The sequence below is a fragment of the Neophocaena asiaeorientalis genome, unplaced genomic scaffold (genome assembly GCF_003031525.2).
Source record: "Neophocaena asiaeorientalis asiaeorientalis breed wild unplaced genomic scaffold, Neophocaena_asiaeorientalis_V1.1 scaffold192, whole genome shotgun sequence".
NCBI lineage: Eukaryota > Metazoa > Chordata > Mammalia > Artiodactyla > Phocoenidae > Neophocaena > Neophocaena asiaeorientalis.
Genome location: NW_020185326.1, coordinates 5,460,026 through 5,482,277, shown reverse-complemented (window position 1 = coordinate 5,482,277; position 22,252 = coordinate 5,460,026).

The window sequence follows — 22,252 nt, the reverse complement described above, 5'->3', positions numbered from 1 at the left end:
CCCCGCCGCCGCCCCGTGTGGGGCTCAGACGATTTAAATATCACAGCCACAAGAGTGAGACACACATTTCAATGTCACCCCAATTAGGGTGCCTGCAGGGTTGGATGGGACCTGAGGGAAGCAACAGGGATGCCTGCTAAATGAGAAAATGAGGGTCCCACAGCCTCAGAGACCCAGGACCCAAGTGTTTTTCTAAGGAAAATGGAAAACTCTGGGGTCCAGCTGTGCTATGGGATCTTAAGGAAATCCCAGCCCTTCTGTTGGCCGCTGCTGTTAAATGGACTGATAGGATCCTTACTGTGCATATTGGACAGTGTTCTCATGAGGAACAAGGGGCAAAAGGAAGGTACAAATACTCTGTGAATAGTGCTGCAGTGAAGAATTTGGGCTGTTAGTAAGGGTCCATAAGGTGGCAGTTGAATGGGAAGGACTAACAAATCTTTTCTCAGGAGTAAGGTGCTATGATGGTTGTCATTACTATTGCTGCCGTCTAAAGGGCTCTGTTCCAGAAGAGGGGCTCTGGAATAGCTGTGCTCTGTGGGTCCCCAGAGGCAGAGTGAGAAAGTTTAGTGGCAGACAGTTTGGGGAACAATAGGAGAAAGACTTTTGTAAGAGAGCTGTACAAAGTCTGGAGGGGCTTCCGCGAGAGGAGAGGCCATGAGCTGGCCATGGCTGGGTGGGTCCAAGGTAAGGCAGGGGGACCGAGTGCATCCAGGCATGTGATGGCAGGAGGAGGTTTGTACTGCATCACCTGTAGGTCCCTTTCAGGCCTAATGCTTTGAATTTCAGATTTGGGGGAGGAGGGCAGAGGCGGAGGATAGTAAAGGAGAGGAAGTTAAATCAGGAGCCAGGAGCTCTGGTCTAGGCCAGGCTACACATCAACTTAATGGGGCCTCCTCTGCCCTCCACTCTCCATGTCCCACTTGGCTCTGCAACCTAACAGGAATGGCCTTCAGTGCATCTGGGACTCTTTTTCAGTTGCAGAAGCCTCTTCAGGTGGCCTCTATGTGGAAGGCCATGCTCTGGACACTGGACAGAGTTGCTTACCCCTTTTTCCCTGGGGACCTTGGTAGTCCCTTCTTGAAAAGCTGGGTTTGGAAGAGCAGTTTGGAAGCCATGACCTGGGGACTAAAGGCCCCTCAGCTCTGATAGTCTTCAAGCTTTTCACAAGTATTAGGATTGGGTGCCCAGATCATCTGGGAATACAGAGTCCCTGTTCACAGATTCGCAATTATGTCACCTAGAGATAGCCCTCTCAGGACCATAGCCTCTGTTCTTCCCCCACCCCCCACCCCTCTGCCCCCAAACCAAAGGTGGGAGCATGGGTTTGCAGAGGAAAAGACTTGATTAATGTCCCGGCTCTGTTAGAGACGTAGGATGAAAGGAGACTGTCAGAACTATGAAAACATGTCTGTGTCCCTAGGGAAATCAGTCCATTTGATATCCTGGGCTTGCAATTAGTCTGTGGGGAGTCAGAGCCCTGTGATTCCTGAGTTGTCTTAACCATCCTGCTGGCAAAAGGCAGACAGCAGCCCGATTAGGGGGTGAGGAGTGGGAGATGCAAATCAGGCTTGATAATGCAAGCTCCATGCCTCCCTCCGTCCCTCCCTCCCTCCCTCCGTCCCTCCCGTGCGAGCTTCAGTTCCTAGTTTATAACTCCTTGTTTTGCAGGTGATCTTCAGAAAAGTGGAGACAATTAATTACCCCAGGTCACCTGTGAATATGAATTTCCCTTTTGGCAAATACATTTCTTCCTCTCCCACCCCCCCTCCGTGAGCTCCTTGAATATAGGGACGGTGCTAACAGTGAGGTGGATGGTGGAGGGCCTACACCCAATGCTCCCCAGAGGCTTTTTGCTGGTTCTGTGCTCCTCTCCTCCCCTGCCTCCTGTGTTCTGCTTTCAGTGGCCCACACCTGTGACTCTCCTTCAGCAGCCTGCCCCAGGCTACTGGAAACTTCCAACAATGGCAGACAGATTGAAGTGCCTGGGAATTAAGCTTCTCCTTAGCTAATGACTTGCAGGGGTGGGAGTGTGGAGCCGAGCTCCCTGGTCTTGGGACAGGACAACCCTGAGACGTGGCTTATACTCCAGAGCAACCTGGGGAATCAGGCTGAAGCCACCCTCTGTGAGACTTGGCTAGAAATCACTCCCTTCCCAGTTACCTCCCTTCCTTCTCCTGCTTCCCACTTCCTTACTGGTTTTCCTTAGAGCACCTTCTTAATAAATCACTTGTACATGAATCCTTGTCTCAGGGACTCCTTCTACATCCCCAATACCCAGGACAGGGCCTGCTGTGGGGAAGGGATTCAGTTACTGTGGGGTGTAGCAAACAAAGGAAGCTATGGAAATTACCCTAGAGACAAAGCCCAACTCCTCATCCTGGACATGAAGAGACTGAGGCCAGAGTGAAGGCCCTTTGCCAAGGTCTCAAGGGAGGCAGAGGCTGAGCCTGAGTTAGAATCCAGTTCACTGACCCCCAGGTCAGGGGGTGTCCCCACTGCTGAGTGGCCTCTCTCCAGCAATCCAGTTAGAACTAAGGCAGAAAGTGTCCAGAGCCTTGGGAGGTGAAGACCAAGGGCAGTGAAGGTTTAAAGAAAGGAGAAATCTCTGCCAATGTGCAGAGGAGGGTATAGGGCTTCCTGGAGGAGGGAGCACTTGAGCTGGGACTGGTAGGATGAACGATAAGGGGTGGTCGGATGGGACGATGGCATTCCTGGCGGAGGGAACTGCATGAGTCAAGGCCAAGAAGCTGGAGAGTATAGACTATGTTTGAGCAGCAGAGAAGAGTGAATGATCACAGACTCTTAATAACTGAAGTCTGATGGGACATTCCAAATATCTATTATCATAGTAGCTAAACAGTGATGATGGGGACCAGAGACTGGGAAGGGTGGCATATGCAGGTGGGGGGCCTCCTCCTGCCTGTCCAGTGTCCCCACAGACAAGTGTTAGCTCTTATAGCCTCCACTCTTGGAGGCTTCCTGCTTCCAAGTTTCTCCCCAGGTTTGTCGCTGGTGCTGAATGAGAAGGCTCTGGGCACTCACAGGGGGTTGGAATTTCTGAGCACCTAGAGACCTCTCAACTAGTCCTGAGTCTAGCAAGTGGGACTTGGGGGAAGACTGGCGGGGACTCCCAACAGAGAAAGGGAGTTTGGCTAAATGAATTCTTACTTATTTATTTATTTATGGCCGCGTTGGGTCTTTGTTGCTGCGCGCGGGCTTTCTGTAGTTGCGGTGAGCGGGGGCTACTCTTCGTTGTGGTGAGTAGGCTTCTCATTGCGGTGGCTTCTCTTGTTGCGGAGCACGGGCTCTAGGCACGTGGGTTTCAGTAGTTGTGGCTCACGGGCTCTAGGGCTCAGGCTTAGTAGTTGTGGCGCACGGGCTTAGCTGCTCCGCGGCGTGTGGGATCTTTCCGGACCAGGAATCGAACCCATGTACCCTGCATTGGCAGGCGGATTCTTAACCACTGCGCCACCAGGGAAGTCCCTAAATTAATTCTTTATATCCCTGCCCTTCTCACATTACCCCAGGGCTGCCTCAGTATACCAATCCGTATAACTGGGGCATGAACCAAGAACACTTTGGGGACATTTCTCTGGCATTCAGTTCCAGTGCTCTGTTCTGTATTTGAGCTGTGATTCTGAAGAGCCCCCTTTTTAAAACAGTCCAGCACTGAGCTAAATTCATCAATACCAGCGTTTCTGGTTATAAATACAGGGGCAAGGGGCTGTTATCAAGTTGTTAAAACTAGAGAAGAGGAGAGCCCTTGTCCTTCTTAAGGAGCCTAGAAAATAGCAAAAGACAAAAGGACCTCAGCTCTGATGGACGGTTATAGATAAATGCCCCATGGGCAAGGTAGATCTGATTTGAGTGGCTCAGAGTGGGACAGGGTCTTGCTCAGTTTCTCACATCAAATGGGGGGCAAGGCTGTGGAAGAACCCAGACTGCCTACCTCCCAGGCTAGGGCCGTTTCATTCTGCACTCAAATTGTTGTTGTAGCTGGCCTTCAACGCCTCTCAAGGAATGGACCACCCAGACCTATAGGGTTACATAGTTTGGAAGTTTCCATAGCTGAATGTGCACACATATACCTGGGGACTTTCTGGACTGAAAGAAGACCTCTAACAGTTTCCCTAGTGAAGCTGATTGTCTCCAAAGAAGGCTGTCATCGATCTGTTCCCTCCCTGTATGTGTATGCCACTTCAACCGCTGGGAAGTAGCCTGTTTCCCTTCCCCTTGGTTCTGGACAGGTCCTTGTGATTTTCTTTCACCAAATGAATATGGTAAAAGTGATGTTTTGAGACTTCTGAACCCAGGCCTTAAGAGGACCAGAAGCTTCCACTCTCTTCCTCTTGGAATGCAGTTGCCACATAAGAAGTCCAATTACCTTGATGCCACCATGCAGTGAGGAAGCCCAAGCTACACCTTAGAGAGATTACCCAGAGGACCACCAAAGTACCAGACACCTGAGTGAGTCTTCCTGGAATTTGCAGCTCCACCTAGCCATCAGATAAGCACAGCCCAGTGGGTGACCTCAGCTGATGCCATGGGTGGTAGAAGAACTACCCAGCTGAGCTCAGCCAAACCACAGAATCATGAGAAATGTTTTTTATGCTAATACATTTTGGGTTATTTTACAATAGATAACCAAAATACTTCATTTAAAAATTTTTTCTGACCCAGAGTTTTTAGTGGCTTAGTGACATAGGTGGTAGGGACAACTGTGGAGCCCAGCATAGAGGGACCTGCCAGGTTTGTGTCCTTTTCCCTGGCCCTGCCTGCTCTGTTTCAGACCAGGAAGATGCTGCTTCCACAACTTCACTGCCTCCCAACTCTCCCCTGGTGGGGGCGGGGTAGTGGTTACTGCAGGGTAGACTTTGGAGCCTACTGGCTAGGAGGATAGGACAAGCTGATGAATGGTGGCAAAGGGCAGGTTAGGAGGCTGAAGGGTAGCTCCGCAGTGACCCTCTTAACTCATCCTTAGGATGAGGATCATCGATGCAACAGCATTCACTCACATTAGGCTTCGTGGAGGGGGCTGGGGAAGGGTATGAATCAGAACAGGTTCTTGGCTGCACCAAGTACCTTGGGGAGAAAGACCCAGAAACAGAACAGTATGGGCAAAGGGCTGAAAGTGCCCAGAAAAGGGAGGGACTGGTTCTGCTTTAGATGGCCTGGGGGAGGGGGAGATGACATTCGGTCCAGGCTGTAAAATGGAAGAGAACTTTGGTCCAGAATGGTGGAGGGAGAGAACCGAGGAGGGAAGGATGTTTGCAGAGGGAAATTTGGCTGTGCTCCCTGAAGAGCAGAGGCTATAGTGAGGCTGGGTGGTCACCCTTAAGAGAGAACTTTGACCATTCTAACTGAGAACAGTGAAAGGCAGAGGCAGAGAGGCATCTGGAAGAGGCCTAGATAGAAGCTGCTTGGCCAGGAAGCCTCTTCTCAGTGTTTCTAAAGAGGAAGAAATAACAGAGTGGACCAGACCTGGGGGCACCTGGAGCTTGGGCTCAGAGGCGGGGTCAGGCGTTCTCACCCGTGTGAGCTTGGGCACATTCCTGCTCCTCAACGAGCCTCAAATCTCAGTCCACAAATGCTCAATGAGTCCTGGGTCTCAGGCCCTGGGAATCCCAAGAGGAACAAGGCAGGATCCCTACCTGGGAGGGACTCCTTGACCAAGAGGGAGACAGACCATCAGTGGTCCATTTCAATATAATGCAGTCAGGGCTGGGATCTGGGGTGAAAGGAGGGCTGGCTTGACCTGTTTTAAGTGGGGACTATTGGTGATGGGGATGTGAGGTTGAGGGGACCATCACACTCTGGTTTCCACATGACATCCTGAGGTCCACCTGAGCCACCCAGTAGGCTTTAGGGTGGAGGAGATAAAACATTAGATCAGTGGTTCTCAGAGGGTGACCCCCCCCAGTCCAGCAGTATCATCATCACCTGGGGCTTATTATAAATGAAAATTCTCAGGCCCCTCCTCAGACCTACTGGATCAGACATTCTGGAGTGGAGCCCAGATACCTGAGTTTACACAAGCCCTCCAGGTGATTCTGATGCTTGGTAGAGTTTGAAAACCATTGCATTAGGTGACAATTGTCTATTGGCTTGAGGGTTTGGCAATCAGTATTTGGCATTTGCAGGTTGTAACAGGCAATCGGGTGTTACTGATTCGTTCAGTGAATTCTGGAGTTTGTTTTATTTCACCATCTACTGCTTGATTTACTGGTCCACCTGTTATTGACTTCTGGTCCCACAGCACACCCCTCTGCCTTGCTCCAAACGTAAGGTGTTTTTGAGCACCTAATGTATGGTCCAGGCAAAGCCCTTATCCTTTATTGGCCTCAGTTATTTCACCTGTGAGATGAGCCAGGGAGTTGGAGTGCTTGAGCTCCAGTGTTCTGGGTGCTGGTGGATGTTCTCGGGGGACTTAAGGCTAGTCATGCCTTGTGGCTGGCAGGAGCAGAGCCCGAAGTAGAGGGCAGAGGGCAGGGAAGGAACACAAGTAGGAGCATGTGGAGCCCAAATGCCAGCTCCATCACAAGATGAGGACAAGCCCGGTGCTGAGAGCACCCAGGAGAAGCAGAACTTCATTCTAACGGGGTGAGGAGATGCTTCAGCTCCCCATGATCTCCATCAGCTCCACAGAGCTAACCCAAATAAACACACAGTCTAAGTAAAGGCAGTGAATAAGTTGTGCAGAGCTTTTAGACAAATTTCCTAGTCCCCCCGCCACCCCACCACCAAATACAATGCTGCCCTGGAACTTTCCTAGAGAAATTCTGGAGTCTCTGCTATGAGGGATAATGGATGGCTTCTGGGAAGAGGTGACATAAGGAGTAGGCCCTGAGAGGTGAGCAGGAGTCTTCAGACATAGGGAACGGCATGTGCAAATGCATGGAGGCCAGAGCAGGTAGGGCACTTTGGGGGCAGTGAGAAGACCAGTGTGGCTGGCACGTGGGGCATATGAAGAGGGGTGGAAAAGGCTGAAGACCTCAAATGCCAGGGTAAGACCTTTTAAATTTATATGTTCTAAGCCAGTTTTTTGCCCTGCATTCCTTAGCAGCGAAATCCTTCTGAAAAAAGGACATCTTACATCAATCTCTCCTTTATAAAATGAATAATAATGGCTAAGATTTATCGACTACTTTCTATGTGCCTTACGTAGATTGATTCCCTAAATTCTCACAGCATCCCTCCTTGGCAGGCAGTATTTGCCATACCTAGTTTTGGTCTGGTGAGAGGGGGGAGGTAGGCTTTGAACCCAGACACCCCAGTGTCAGAGCCCTCTGTGCTCTGGACTCACCATCTTTGTTTGAGGTGGGGCTGGGTGCTGGTGCTCTGCTTGCTCAGTCTCCCCTTATCCTCACAGTGGGCCACCAGGTTCCCCCACATGACACAGTGGCTCCAGGGAGAAGAGGTTGAACCCATTGTTCTGATCTACCCCCCCCCCCGGGGTTTGGAAGGAGGGACTTAATCACAGCTTAGCACTGCGTGGAGAGAGAAGGATGGGAGAGGGAGGAGGTCTGGACCAGGTGGAGGCAAGAGACAGAGCTGGGGCAGAGTCCTGATGGCCTCTTTACAGCTGAAGGTCAGGGGATCCTGCTTCTAAGCCAGCCACTGCTGACTCTGGTCCTGAATGAACAAGCCTCTGCACCTCTCTGGGTTGTGTTTCCCAGTTGTATCATGGCGGGCTTGGACTAGGTCAGTGGTTTCCTACCATTGTAGCACTAATATTCAAACACATTGGTCTGTGGAAGTCCATTACATAAAGCTGACAGGAGTGACTATTATAAACGTATGTTTAAGTTCAAATGTACAAGCACTACTTATTATAAAATCAACCAATGAGAATAATGAAGCTATTTCAATAACTTAAACAATTTGAAGTTGGACATTATAAATAATAGTTGCGATTTGGTATCAGCATCAATATCCAATTTATTTCAGTATTTAGATTTGGTTTCACTGTATTATTAAAATCCTGATCCAGCCCAAAAAACAGTTGCATATGCTAACAGATTTTCAAAATACTTTACTTTCCATTCTCAAAACATTCTCCAGTTAAGCTGGTCCAGGAACTTCAAGAGGATTAATAGGCAATTATTTTGTTTCAGGATTGAATTATTAATAATACCTAAGTGCAACTCTCATTGCTTAAGCTGTATTACATTTGGAGGGAGATGATGAGTAGGTTTGTTAGTTTAAATATTCATTGTTTGGCAGAAAAATACTTTTCAGATGTAGCTTGAAGGATGTTCAGTGTTGTCATTTAAGAAAATCTCATGCCTCAGTGCCCGTCTCTGACAGCTCTACACTCAAACTTTCTGAACAGTCAAATTTACTTTGTTTTGTATGTGAAGTCCAAACTTCAGGATGCAACTTTATGCTAAACACGTTATCCAGAATTGTAATCAGAGTAACCGTGGGACCCTACATTGCCAAACTGAGCCCATTGGAGTTAATGGAAGTCATACAAGAAGTGCCCAAACTTACTCTGAGCACTAAAAGAGTTTTCCCCATACGATAGTATCAAGACTTCTGGCACTTTTACCCATTCCCCAGTTAGCACCAAGTCCTTCTGTGGTGTCAGGAGCAGGCCACTAACTGAGCTGGTATTTAATTGAGTGCTTCACCTGAGTCACCTAGGAGTGGGCTCGCAGGACTTGAGAGCTCATATCCAGGCCCGAATTACCGGGCGGGGGGCGGCAGTGCAGGTGAGGCAGGTGAGCAGCCTTTGCAAGCAACGGAGCTTCTCCTCAGAATCCGCAGGGAGGCCCAGGCTACAGAATCTTTATCCCGAGGTCCCCAGGGAATCGCACTGTGCAGCATGTTGGCGGCCTTTGTGGGCTAAACGTTGGATGCCTACACAGCATTTTTGCTTTAAGATTTAAAATAATTAAAAATATATATTTAGACAATGCTTGGGGAAGTTACTATCGGTCTTCTTGGGATCCCACTGGGTTCCCCAAATTCCAGTTTGGAAACTATAAGTCTAGGCAGTGTCTCAGGGATCTCGTGGGTGGACATCTGAGGGTCATCCAGCCCTTGCTGGGCACCGGTGTTACCGATGATTGATTCTATTTTATCCTCCCATCACCTGACCCCAGATGTTTCCAGGAGTAGAAAACCAAGCCCTCCTGGTCTCCCCCAACCCCCAGCCTGTGGGATTCCCTTCTAGGAAAGTCATTACTGCCTCTCTTGGTCGTCTGCCAGCTCTAAAGTGTCTTTTTAATTGCATCTAATTTGGCCTCATCTCATTAAATCCTTAATTTAAACCGCAGCGATCCCTCCAGCTCTGGCTGCCTAATGACAAAGGGGCCCGTATGCCCTTCCCCCTTCAGCACAGCTCCCTGTCAGGGCTGCTCTCATTTCCAGGTGGTCTCTCTGGGAGGCTTCTGACAAGTGGCTGTCGTCCTCGCCATGCTGGGTGTGGAGCAGAGCCAAGAGGGCTTCCCGGGAGCAGTAATTACCGATAAAGAGCCTCAACCCTCCACCCCACTGGTGCCCTGCACACAAAGTCGTTGCAGCAACAGCATCCAATTCTCGTAGTGTAGGAATGGGAGCATGGTGAGGAGAAGCACCTAGATTAAACAGTAATAACCGCATGGTAATTACAGTAGCCGCTGTCAAGTGCAGGACATCATTGGCACCAGGGAAGGTGTCACCGGCCTTATGCTGAGGGTGAGGAAATTCAAGTTTGTAAATGGAAAGTGACAGGCCTTGGGTTATAAATGCAGATTTGTCTGGCCTGGAAGGGAGGACACTTCTGTCTCCCCCAGTCCAACCTCATCTCCTACCAAACTCACCCTTGTCACTCCTCCTTAGCCACCTAACCATCTCAATGTTCCTAGAACATGCTAGCACTCCTACCCCAGGGCCTTTGCACTTACTGTCCCCTCTTTCTGGAATGCTTTCTCCCCTACAGTTTAACTGACTCACTTCCTCTTTCCATTAGATGTCAGCTCAAACCTGCTCTCTTCTGAGAAACCTGTCTTGACATCCACCATCATTGTCTGTGCCCTCACCCTGTTTGGTTTTGTGGTTTTTGTTTTGTTTGTTATTGCTGGTTAGCACTTATTACTAGCTTTTACTAAATTATATATTTATCTTTGAAAAATGAAACACTGTAAGAGCAGAGAATGTTTCTATCCTCTTCACTGTTGTGTGCCTAGTATCTAGAACACTGTCTGGCACAGCTCTGTCTTCAAGAAGGAGAGAACAGCTCTTAGCCCAGTCTGTGAGCCTCCTGGCCCACTTGTGGTCACTGCCAGACGCCCTGTGGCCACTGAGCCTGGATGCTGATGAGGCACAGTTCCAGCCTTTTTGGTGGTGCTCAGCCATTCCTCTCCGAAGCCTGTCACCTCCCCTGGCACTGCAGGGAACTGGGTCTGACCCTGGCTTCTCACTGGCCTTCTGGGGAATCTTCCTTCTCATAGGCCAGCTCCTCTCTCCTTTCTTCCCTTTCAGGAACCCCTCAAGCAGCTCAGGTTTTTGGAAAGCAAAGGCCAAGAAAGAACTGATGCCTGCCAGCAGCTCCTCCAGAGTCAACGAAGAGCAGCTAGTTCCTTCTTGGAACCGGGAGGGAAAATACAGTTAGAGGAAATACAGATATACAAATATCTAAATGTATTATCTGCCAGAAACACGCATATATAATTAAAAAAAATAAAATCACAAGCCTCTGCCTAATTCCAGTGACAATGCAGAGTGAGCCCCTTTCCTTCCCAAGGCTGGGTGAACACTCAGGAAATCCATCATCTTTTTTTGATCTTCCCCTGCTATGGGGAAGCAGAGACTGGGCCCCCCTCCCCTGCAGGCTGATGAAGAGGCAGGTAATGAGTATCCGGGCAGCAGACTCGATTTCACACTTATTCCTGATAATTGGTCACCCCCTTCAAGAGCAGGTGGGTCCTGATGCAGTAGTTGGCAGGGGACAGGGCCAGTCCCGAGGGAATAGAAAGGTGTTAATTGCTCTTTCCCCTCCCCTAGGTAGATCCTTATTAAGAAGGGAGTTTTAGAGCTATGGGATGTCCAGGAGAGGCCTGGAGGATGCAAAGGGCAAAGTGTTAGCCCTTCCTTATGTTACTGCAAAGAGGGTAAAGTTCATGGCCAGTCCTAAGAACCTGCTGAGCTCCACTAGCTGGTGAGAGGCAGAGCTGGGACTTGGAGACCAGGGCTGTGAGAGCAGAGCAGGGATTTAGAAACCAGAGCTGCCAGAGCCCAAAGCTTGTGGCTCAAGCACTTTGGTGTCCTGTTTCTTGTTGAATGGAACCATTTGGAGGGAGAGATCTAGCTCAGGTGACTCTCAGACCCAGACCGTGGCCATCCTGAAGAAAGGACTTAGAGATAAGACACCTCTCTTAGTTAGGGGCACCGGCTCTGCCCTCCACCCAGTCACCCAAGCCGGAGTCCTAGGAGTCGTCTAAAACTTCTCCTTTCCTCCACGTCCTCTGCCCCATGAGCCCTGTCCCTGCCAATATTGTATTCAGGCCTGCTCATCTCATCAGGATCTCCATAGCAGCTTTCTGAAGCTCATGTCTCTGACCTCGGTTTACCCCCTCCTCTTGGTCACCTACCTTGTAGCCAGAATAATCTTTATGAAATTCAAGTCTGATCTGTCTGCTCCCTAGTCTAAAACCCTTCTGTGGTTTTGTGTCACCGAAGCATGGTATATGAGGCCTTCCTTATTGTGGCCTCTGCCTCTCTCCTGTCTCAGCTGATTATTTCCAAACGTGGTGTTCTCCAGACACACTACACCATCTCCCACCTCCAGGCCTTTGCTACTGTTGTTCTTATTACCTGGAGTATTCTTCGCCTTGCGCCAGAAGTCCACATCCTACTCATGCTTCAAGGACCACGCCTTCTTCTTCTTCTTTTTTTTTTTAAATTGAAGTATAGTTGATTTACAACATTGTGTAAGTTTCAGGTGTACAGCATAGTAATTCAGCTTGGGGTTTTTTTTTTTTTTTTTTTGCAGATTATATTCCATTATAGGTTATTACACATTATTCTTATACACAAGATATTGTGTGTAATTCCCAGTGCTATACAGTAAATCCTTGTTACTTATCTGTTTTTTGTATGGTAGTTTGTATCTTTTATTTTTATTTTTATTTATTTATTTATTTATTTTGCGGTACACGGGCCTGTCACTGCTGTGGCCTCTCCTGTTGAGGAGCACAGGCTCCGGACGTGCAGGCTCAGCGGCCATGGCTCACGGGCCCAGCCGCTCCGTGGCATGTGGGATCCTCCCAGACCGGGGCACAAACCCGTGTCCCCTGCATCGGCAGGCAGACTCTCAACCACTGCGCCACCAGGGAAGCCCGGTAGTTTGTATCTTTTAATCCCATGCTCCTGATTTGTCCCTCCTCTCCTCTCTCTCCCCATAAATTTGTTTTCTATGTATTTTGAGTCTGTTTCTGTTTTGTATATACATTTATTTGTATTATTCTTTAAATTCCATGTATAAGTGATATCATACAGTCTTTGTCTCACTGTCTCACTTATTTCACTAAGCATAATATTCTCTAGGTCCATCCATGTTGCTACAAATGGCAATATTTCATTCATTTTTTGAATTTTATTTATTTTTTTATACAGCAGGTTCTTATTAGTTATCCATTGTATGCATATTCATTCTTTTTTATGGCTGAGTAATAGTCCATTGTATATATACCATATTTTTTTTCCCATCATTTTTAATATTATGGGTTTTTTTGGTTTATTTATTTATTAACATCTTCATTGGAGTATAATTGCTTTACAGTGGTGTGTTAGTTTCTTGCAAATATTTTCTCCCATTCTGAGGGCTGTCTTTTCGTCTTATTTATGGTTTCCTTTGCTGTGCAAAAGCTTTTAAGTTTCATTAGGTCCCACTTGTTTATTTTTGTTTTTATTTCCATTTCTCTAGGAGGTGGGTCAGAAAGGATCTTGCTGTGACTTATGTCATAGAATGTTCTGCCTATGTTTTCCTCTAAGGGTTTTATAGTTTCTGGCCTTACATTTAGGTCTTTAATCCATTTTGAGTTTATTTTTGATACCACATCTTTTTAAGCCAATTGTCTGTTGACAGGCACTTGGGTTGTTTCCATGTCTTTCTTAGCTACTGTAAATAGTGCTGCTATGAACATTGGGGTGCATGTATCTTTTCGAATTAGAGTTTTCTTTTTTTTCTGGATATGTACCCAGGAGTGGAATTGCTGCATTGTATGGTAGTTCTATTTTTAGTCTCTAAAGGAAACTTCATACTGTTTGTCATAGTGGCTGCACTAATTTGTATTCTCACCAACAGTGTACGAGGGTTCCCAAGAACCGCTTCTAATGGAACCCTTAAGTCTTCCTGGGAAAAGTGACTCCTAGTCTTCTTTTTATTCCAGCCTTGAGACTTTTATGTCTGTAGTGGGTAGAATAATGACCCCCCCCCACCTCCATGCTTGCCACAAGATGTCCAGGTCCCAATCCCTGAAATTTGTGCATATTATTACCTTACATGGCAAAAGGGACTTTGCAGATGTGATTTAGTTAAGACTATTGAGGTGGGAAGAATATCCTGGATTATCTAGGTGGGTCCAATTACTCATAGTTTTTTTTTTTTTTAAGGACTTTTAAAAAAATATATTTTTTATTTATTTTATTTTTGGCTGCATTGGGTCTTTGTTGCAGCCTGCGTTGCAGGCTTTCTCTAGTTGTGGCGAGTGGGGGCTACTCTTTGTTGTGGTGTGCAGACTTCTCACTTCAGTGGCTTCTCTTGTTGTGGAGCACGGGCTCTAGGTGTGTGGGCTTCCGTAGTTGTGGCTCGCAGGCTCTAGAGCAGAGGCTCAGTAGTTGTGGCACATGGGCTTACTTGCTGTGCGACATGTGGGATCTTCCTGGATCAGGGTTCGAACCTGTGTCCCCTGCATTGGCAGGCGGATTCTTAACCACTGCACCACCAGGGAAGCCCTGCTCATGGTTTTTATAAGAAGGAGGCAGAAGTGTGAAAGACAGAAAAGGAATGTGACAGTGGATGCAGAGGTCAAGTGATGTGGGGCCATGGCCAAGGAATGCAGGCAGCCTCTAGAAGCTAGAAAAGGCAGATAATTGAATTCTCCCCTACAGCCTCCAGAAAGGACCACAGTCCTCCTAATATTTTGATTTTAGTCCATTGAGACCCATATTGGGTTTTTGACCTCTAGAACTATAAGATAATGTATTCGTGTTGCTTTCAGTCACTAAGTTTGTAGTGATTTGTGACAGCAGCCATTGGAAACTAGTACAGCATTGTACTAGAGGTGATTGTTCATGTGTCTGTGAGTCCCTGGATACAAAGGACAAAGGACAAAGGATGAGGCTGGTCCTTCCGTCTGTCTCTAACTCCCAGTACAAGGTCTGCCACAGCGATGATGCTTAGCAAACATGGGTTGAATGAATGAGTGAGTGAGTGGGTGAGTGAGATACTTCCTTCCCCTGGTACCAGCAGACCCACTGTGGATATCAGGCGTTTGAGAGTTCTTGGGCTGAAATGAAATGGAATTGATTTCCTTTCATACCCAGAAAGCATGGTTCCCTATTCCCCACCCTGCCATGTCCATAAAGATAAGTTACGTTGCCTCAAAGACATCCTCCCTTGGGCTATGAGATCACTTAGCCTTCCTGGCCCCAGCTCACTTCTAGTAACTCCCATGTACATCAACAAGGTTGTTAGGCTCTGAGGCTCATGGAACATCAGGGCTATAGGAGCCTCTACAATTGACTCATCTCATCTCCTCATTTATAGATGGGGTGACTGAGGCTCAGAGAGGGAAGGAGCTGAAGTGGTCAAATTGTAGTCCTGTAGGGCCAGGAGGAGAATCCAGCCCATGCCTCTTTCATCCACCCCTCCTGAGGACCCAGATACTAGTATTGATACCCCCATTTTACAGATGAAGAAATGGAGGCACAGAGAAGTTAGGTTACTCGCCCATGATCAACTAGTGGGTGGTGCTGATTTAAATTGAGTCTAGTTCCAGAGTCTCTCCTCTTCTTTGCAGTATACTGATGGATGGGGAAACTGACATGCAGGCAGTGGTGGCTCAAGAGAAAGCAAGTTACAGCTTAAGTTCAAATCAGAGCCCTCCAAACCCACAAGGTGGGAAGTGCCTGGGCTGAGAGGAGGCCTTGGGAGTTTGCCTTCTTCAATTAGGCTGTTTGCTTCTCTGAGTCCAGGGGATAATTTAACTAATGGTGCTGGTTTTCTGACACTATCGATCGGTCAAGATTAAATATGTTTGTCACAGTCAAGTAAACTAATCACTTTACTGCATTTCAAGTACTAATTTCATCAGATAGATGTAGGGGGGTGACCTGGGGGACGTGCAGAGAGATGAGCATGTGCACAGATCGGGGTGGGCAACAGCACAGTCGATGCAGCTGACCTGCCTGAATGTATTTGGAATACTGGGTTTTCTGAATGCCTGCAGCCATGCTGCTCAGACAAGAGGAATCTGCATTTTCCTCGTCCTCCTCCATCACTGTTCCAGGGCCCTCCTGAAATTTCTCAGGAGAGGCAATTTCTCAAGCATTATTGGAAAATGGTAGATGTTTCCAAATAGCTATCCTAAATCATCCCCTAGCCACCACTCCCAAAGCCACTCTAGCATTGCTGGATGCAAATGCTGCCTCTCTGAGCCATTTAGCCATTCCAGGAACTACCAATTCACGGCAAAACCTGAAAATGAACTAATCAATCTTTTGGGTTTGGAAAGGCTTTGCCATTTCCATGTACATATGACAAGAAGATCCAGGGATTATTAAATCATCCCCTGGCCCTGATGCAATTGAGTAAACCTCCTTCCTCATGAGACAGGGTGTATATATATACACATATATACACACGTACATGCAAGTGCACACATGTGCCTGGACACACAAATACACATACACATAAATGCACATGCATACACATACACACCCATATAGCATACACATATACCTGTAATGCACACCCCAGAGATGCATACTCATGCACACACAGGTACACACACTCACAAGGTTCAGAAGTTCTCAAGGGACAAGATGTTTTCTTAACACAAAAGACTTGTTTGTCCCCTGCATGTAGAAGCACGAGAGATGACTTGACTGGATGGCTGAAGATGAGGCCAATTTCTGTAATTCTGGACACAAGCCCCCCACTGCATCTCTTCTCTTTTTGCCATATTTAATCACATCAAACACAGGCCATCAATTGTAGTCCCTGCAGCCAAAGAAAGTCAGGTATCTCTCTTCCACACTTGGGTTTCTGAGGCTCAGTCCTGTGGTGATGAGATGAGGAGCGGCTGGTTCCCAGCTGACCCCCAGGCGCTGAGAAGTAACCCACCACAGTCTTCATGAGCACGCATTTAAACGGAACAGCCTCAATAAAAAGCGTCCTTTCCAGAGGAAAACACGTGCTTCTGCTCAGAATAGCCTTCTGTAGCTGCCCACAGAGCCCCTCAGGCTGTCTGGACGTGTTTAGCTAGAGCCCCCTCACCAGAGGATCGGTTCTTTCTCATATCTATACAGCTTTCAGCAACATCTCTGGGAGCACGTAGGGCTTTGGAATTTACCATCCTTATTCTATAGATGTGAAAACTGAATCCCAAAGAAGGAAGGAGGCTCGCTAAGGGCATCCAGACAATCAGTAGTGAATTGGAACTGGAGTTTGGGTTTCTGACTCCAAGACTGGCACTTTGTAAATCTCTGGGCAAACTCTGCCCAAGCTTTCAGAGCCTTGTAAAGCTCCCCCTTTATCAGGTCCCTGTTCTGTGTCCATCGCTGGACTTCCTGACTACTGTTATGCCCTTAAGCAGAAGTCCCCAAACACTCTTCAATATGGGCTGCTCTTTCCAGTGATCTTCAGGCCTGATAATCAAGACAAAGGCTGTCTGTGGGGCTGGGTTGAGTGGGCCAAGACCTGTGTTCTTGCCAGGCAAACTCTATTTTTAGAAGCATATTTTTGTGACTTAGAATCTGTGAGATCTGGGGGCTTTCCTGGGGAGCTTGTTCAAGCTCTTGGAGATACATCTTTCCCTAGGAATCTTACTGGGTTAAACAAGACAGAAAAAAATAAGTGGTGGCTCCCCAGTGGAAACATTGAAAGTCAGAGCAACAAGAAACAGATTTGCTGAACATTCTGAGGCTTTGAGCGTCATTAAAACCTGAGAGCTGTGTGTTGAGTGTGTAACCTTTAGTCTTTTTTCATGCTGTGTAACTCCAGATGTTTTACTCCCTAAAAAGAGTGTTTTTCTACATGATAGAGCACCCAATTTGCAAAAAGTAACCTGGTACCCAGCCTGAGCCAACAAAACATCGGCAGTATGCCAACCTCCAACACGTTTGTTAAAAGCCAGACCTAGGAAATGTTGCAGGCATGGGTTTCGAGGCCTGATGGATTTGGAATCGGGAGGCCTGGGCTCTAGCCTCTGCTTTACCTTCAGCTTGTCAAGAGAGTTGCCTGAGGCCCACAGAGCATGAGGCAGAGCGAGTGTTGAACACCCAGCCGTGTTCCCTTTGAACAAAGAATCAAATCCAACAAGATCAACATGCTCATCTGAATACAGGCTGGGAACAGGGAGAAAGCATGTGTGTAGTAGTCATGTCCAAAATAGCTCCTGGTCAAGGTGTCAGGTAAGGAAGTATTCCCTTTCCATTATCGTCTTCTCTATGTGGATTCCTGGGAGCTACAAGGCTATGAGATGGCCACAGTCCTACAGGGGGGTTCTGGGGGCACAGTGGAGTCCTCTGGCAGACTGGCATTGACGTTTCAGGAGGGGTTCATCAGTGCTGTCTCTTCAGCTCTCATCAGGATCGCCACCAAGTCCTCTTCTCTGGTGTTGGCCTCTGGCCCTCTGTCATGTGTACTATTGACCACTTCCTCAGTCCCTGTCCTTCCTTGGTCCCCAGGATCCCACAGTGTCCAGGTGTCCCCTCTCTGGCAGCTCCCTCTCTGCATCTGCAGTTACCTTTCTCCCAGCCTGTTCCTTGAAGGTTGGTGCTCTCCAGGACCATCTTCTTGTTGCCTATCTATCTATCTAGTTATCTATCTATCATCTGTCTACACCCTGAGTCATTGCACCCAACTCCACAGCTTCCATCACCCCCACGTATGTGCCCATGAATCTCCAGAGCTCCAGACTTATCCATCTGCCTGTCTACGTAACTTCTCCTTTTGATGCCCCACGTGGATTTTTCTCAAAAAATGAGTCCAGAAACAGGCAGTGTTTGGTATTGACTCAGCCATTCAAGCATTTCAGAACTGAGGCTTTTGTGGTTCTCTTGACCTTTTCCTTATGTTTGCATGAAGACAGCTATAGCGCCAGCCATCCCAAGTGCATTCTACACAGGAACAAAGACATGGAGAATGGCAAAGGGGCTTCCAAGAAAGTCCACCAGCAGCTTCCACTTACATCTCCTTGAATGCTCCAGGATATGTAGGGTGGCAGAGTGTCCTATCTGTATATAGTTTTAGTTGGCATGCTGCCATTCCCATTGTGGGAACAATAAGGAACAAGAAGAGACCTCTCCCAGACCTCTACCCTGACGGAATCAGGCTTCTCCCCACAACCCCTAACCTGCACTCTCATTTCTCTCTGTCCTTCTAATGGATCCTCATCCACAGTCAGAATGATCTTTCTAACATGATCCTCTGGTCAAATCACCTTCACCAGCACCTTCACCAGGGGTCTGCCCCATTCTGGATGTCCCTAGGTAAGACTCACTGGCCTGTAGTGTAAAATTCTTGGCCTGGCATTTAAGATCCTAGAGAATTGTGTTATCTTCAAAAACTGAAAGTTCTGTTTCTTTGCTGCAGTGTTCCTGGTGGATTTCAGACAAGTGCAGCCATCCTTGAGGGGGAAAGTGGCTGATAACAGAGGATTTACAAAAACAAACACATTAGTTGTGGCCTGCCCAGATAATGAATAGAGGAGAAGGTTATCTATCTCAATGATTTATATTGTTACAGTTTCTTCCATAGACCAAAGTGGGACTGTCTTTACATCTCCTGCCCTCCACATTTGATGCAGCAAGGAAATCACATTTTTCATGAACCATGGGAATTACTGAAGGGTAGTGGTTTTATTTGTTAATGATTGAACTTGGCCATTTCTTCTACCAGGGGCTGAGTCCTGCTGTTATGCACAACTTCTCATCCAGAGAGACACCATGGAGAATAAATCAGGAGCAGGACTCAGTGTGACAGCCACGGTCTGGCAGACCCTGGGGTTTGGGGGCTAATGGGGTCTCAAAGCAGGGAGGAACTACTGCCAGCCAGGCTGGGGAAGAGAGGTAATGTTGAGACATTGAAAAATGAATGGAAAAATTTTGCCACTTCCTAAAACCGATGTCAGTGGGTGAATCATAGATCGTGCAGGGGGGCTTCCCTGGTGGCACAGGGGTTGAGAGTCCACCTGCCGATACAGGGGACACGGGTTCGTGCCCCGGTCCGGGAGGATCCCACGTGCCACAGAGCGGCTGGGCCTGTGAGCCATGGCCACTGAGCCTGCGCATCCTGAGCCTGTGCTCCGCAACGGGAGAGGCCACAACAGTGACACGCCCGCGTACTGCAAAACAAAAAACGAAAAACAAAATAAAGAACAATAGATCGTGCAGGGACTATGAGAGCTGGCAAGGCCTCCATGATTGGTGAGCTCTGGGCTGTGGCTAGGTTATATGGGGGTCTATGAACCCATGAAATTGTATGTAATTTTTCAGTGCATATGTGCATTTCCCTGGGGTTACATAGCTTTCATCATAGCTTTCATCAATAGCTTTCATCAATTCTCAAAGATTAAGAACCACTGGTCTGGTTCACCCCACTCAGCATGCAGAGGAGAAAACTATGGAGTCCTTGTAGGAGAAGGGACCAGTTGAGTTCCCCTAGTGAGAAAGGGGCAGAACTGGAGTTAGGAATTAGGAGACCCAGATTCCTGGTCAGATCGTGGCTGTGTGACCTTGGGCTAGTCGCCTCACCTCTCTGAGTGTTTTTCTATACATGCAATTAAAGGGTGTAGAGAGGATTAAATAAAGTAATTAATGGACTTCACCACCTACCTACAAAGATAGTATGTAATTGATTGTTAATAAATATTCTTTGCATCACTGAGTAACTTTGAAAATCATTCTTTTCAGCTATCTTTCATTCATTCAGCAAATATTTATTATCTCTTATATACCAGGATGCTGGATGAACAAAGCAGGCACAGTCTCTGCCCTCAGAGCTGGGAGTTAAGTAGGAGATACAGTTAAGAAAACAGACCACAGTTATTGCTGTAACAAAGAACTATTATATTCTTGATGTAATTTTCATAATACAGTGTGATGAATATCCTTCCAGGGTCAGCACAGAAATCTGGGGGAGCATGGGGTGGGGGGAATCAAGAAAGGCTTCCCAGAGGAGGCAGCAACTAAGCTGAGCCCTGAAGGAGAAGCAGGAGTTGGCCAGGCAAAGAGAAAGCTGGAACATTGTGCAGAGAACAGCATATGCAAAGGTCCAGAGGCAAAAGAAAGCTTGATGCATTTCTTTAGGGAAGTAAAAATAGATCAGCCTTGCTGTTTTTGGCTGCTGCAGGCAGCCAAGAGAAGCCACACTGAAATCAACCTGCGTACTCAGCACATCTGCATCCTCTTCACCTTTAATCATCTATCTTTGCATTCACTTACTTAATGTTGGCACCTTTATACATAATCACATCCTCCCTGTTGATCCAAATTGTGCAGTCTCCCTCTAGCTAGCCTTGGGAACTCTGTCAAAGCCCCCTCTTTAGAGGTGAGGAAGCTGGATGGGTAACTGACTTACATCAGGTGATGCTGGAATGAGAACCCAGGCAGGGCAGTCTGGTGAGCTCATGTTATCAGAGGCAGACAATCCTTGTGTGGTTCGTTGGGCTGTTCCAGGCTGGCCGAGCTCCCTGGGTCACTGTCCTTTCAGGGACAGCCTGAGTGATCACACCGGAGATGATAAATTCCTGCCTCTCTCAGTGGACCCTGGGTGGGCAGCCAAGTGCTGCTGTCATCTCTTTATTTTTCTGCTCCACTGTTATTGAAAATCAATAAGCCGTCCAAGCCAAATGAAGTTCAGTGACTGGGACTGAGTCCATAAATCAAATAAAAACTAAATTCTATTTAAAAAGGGGAATAGGAATAAGAAGGCTGCTTTGAGGTGGATGTGGGATCCCGAGAATATGTTATCACAGTGGCAAAGAGATGACCAAGAAACTGGTACTACTGGGCCAGGGCATAGGGTGTTAGGGCTGAAAGTGCCTCAGGGGACACTTTATCCAGCCCCCTCTGTTCCAGATCAGAAGACCTAGGCCCAGAGAGGAGAATTTCCCCTCTGGTTGCACAGTGATAGGCAGAGCTGGCTCCAGACCCAGGGCCCACTGATGTTCACCCTCTACCAAATGGCATGCAAATCAATGAGAAACAGCAGCTGAATTGAAATGAATTTAAGAGAAAAACAAAGAGAGAGGCTTTAAATTTTTCTGTTGTCAAATCTATCACTCTTTTCCTTTACAATTTCTGCTTTTAATGTTATGCTTTAAAGACCTAAGCAAAGATGTCTGTTTCCAAACAAGGAGTAGGCAGAATAGTTCCTGGAGCTCATGTGGGGCTAGGAATTCTTTATGTTCCCGCCAACCAGAGTGGAAAGACCTTCTTACACACGAGGCATTGAGTAGGGTCCTCAGAAAGGTATTACCTTAATAGTGAGGCCAAATTAACTCTAGACTAAAGGCTGTGCTGCAAGGCTTGAAAAGATCCAACTGATTTGGGCTCCAGAGCAAAATCCAATGGTATTTAAAGGAATACAACAGGGCTTCCCTGGTGGCGCAGTGGTTGAGAGTCTGCCTGCCAATATAGGGCACGCGGGTTCGTGCCCCGGTCCGGGAAGATCCCACATGCCGCGGAGTGGCTGGGCCCGTGAGCCATGGCCGCTGAGCCTGCGCGTCCGGAGCCTGTGCTCCGCAACGGGAGAGGCCGCAACAGTGAGAGGCCCGCGTACAAAAAAAAAAAAAAAAAAAAGGAATACAACAAAAGCCAGCAATCAACAGTGTAAAATTGACAACGTCCAGCATCCAATAAAAAATTTCCAGGCAGGCAAGAAGCAGGAAAATATGGTCTATAACCAGATAGAAAACTAATTATTATAAACAAACCAAGAAATGATAGAGATGGTGGATTTAGCAAAGAACATTAAGATAGCTATTATGATCCATATATTTGAGAAAGTAGGGGAAAAGTGACAAAGATGAGGAGA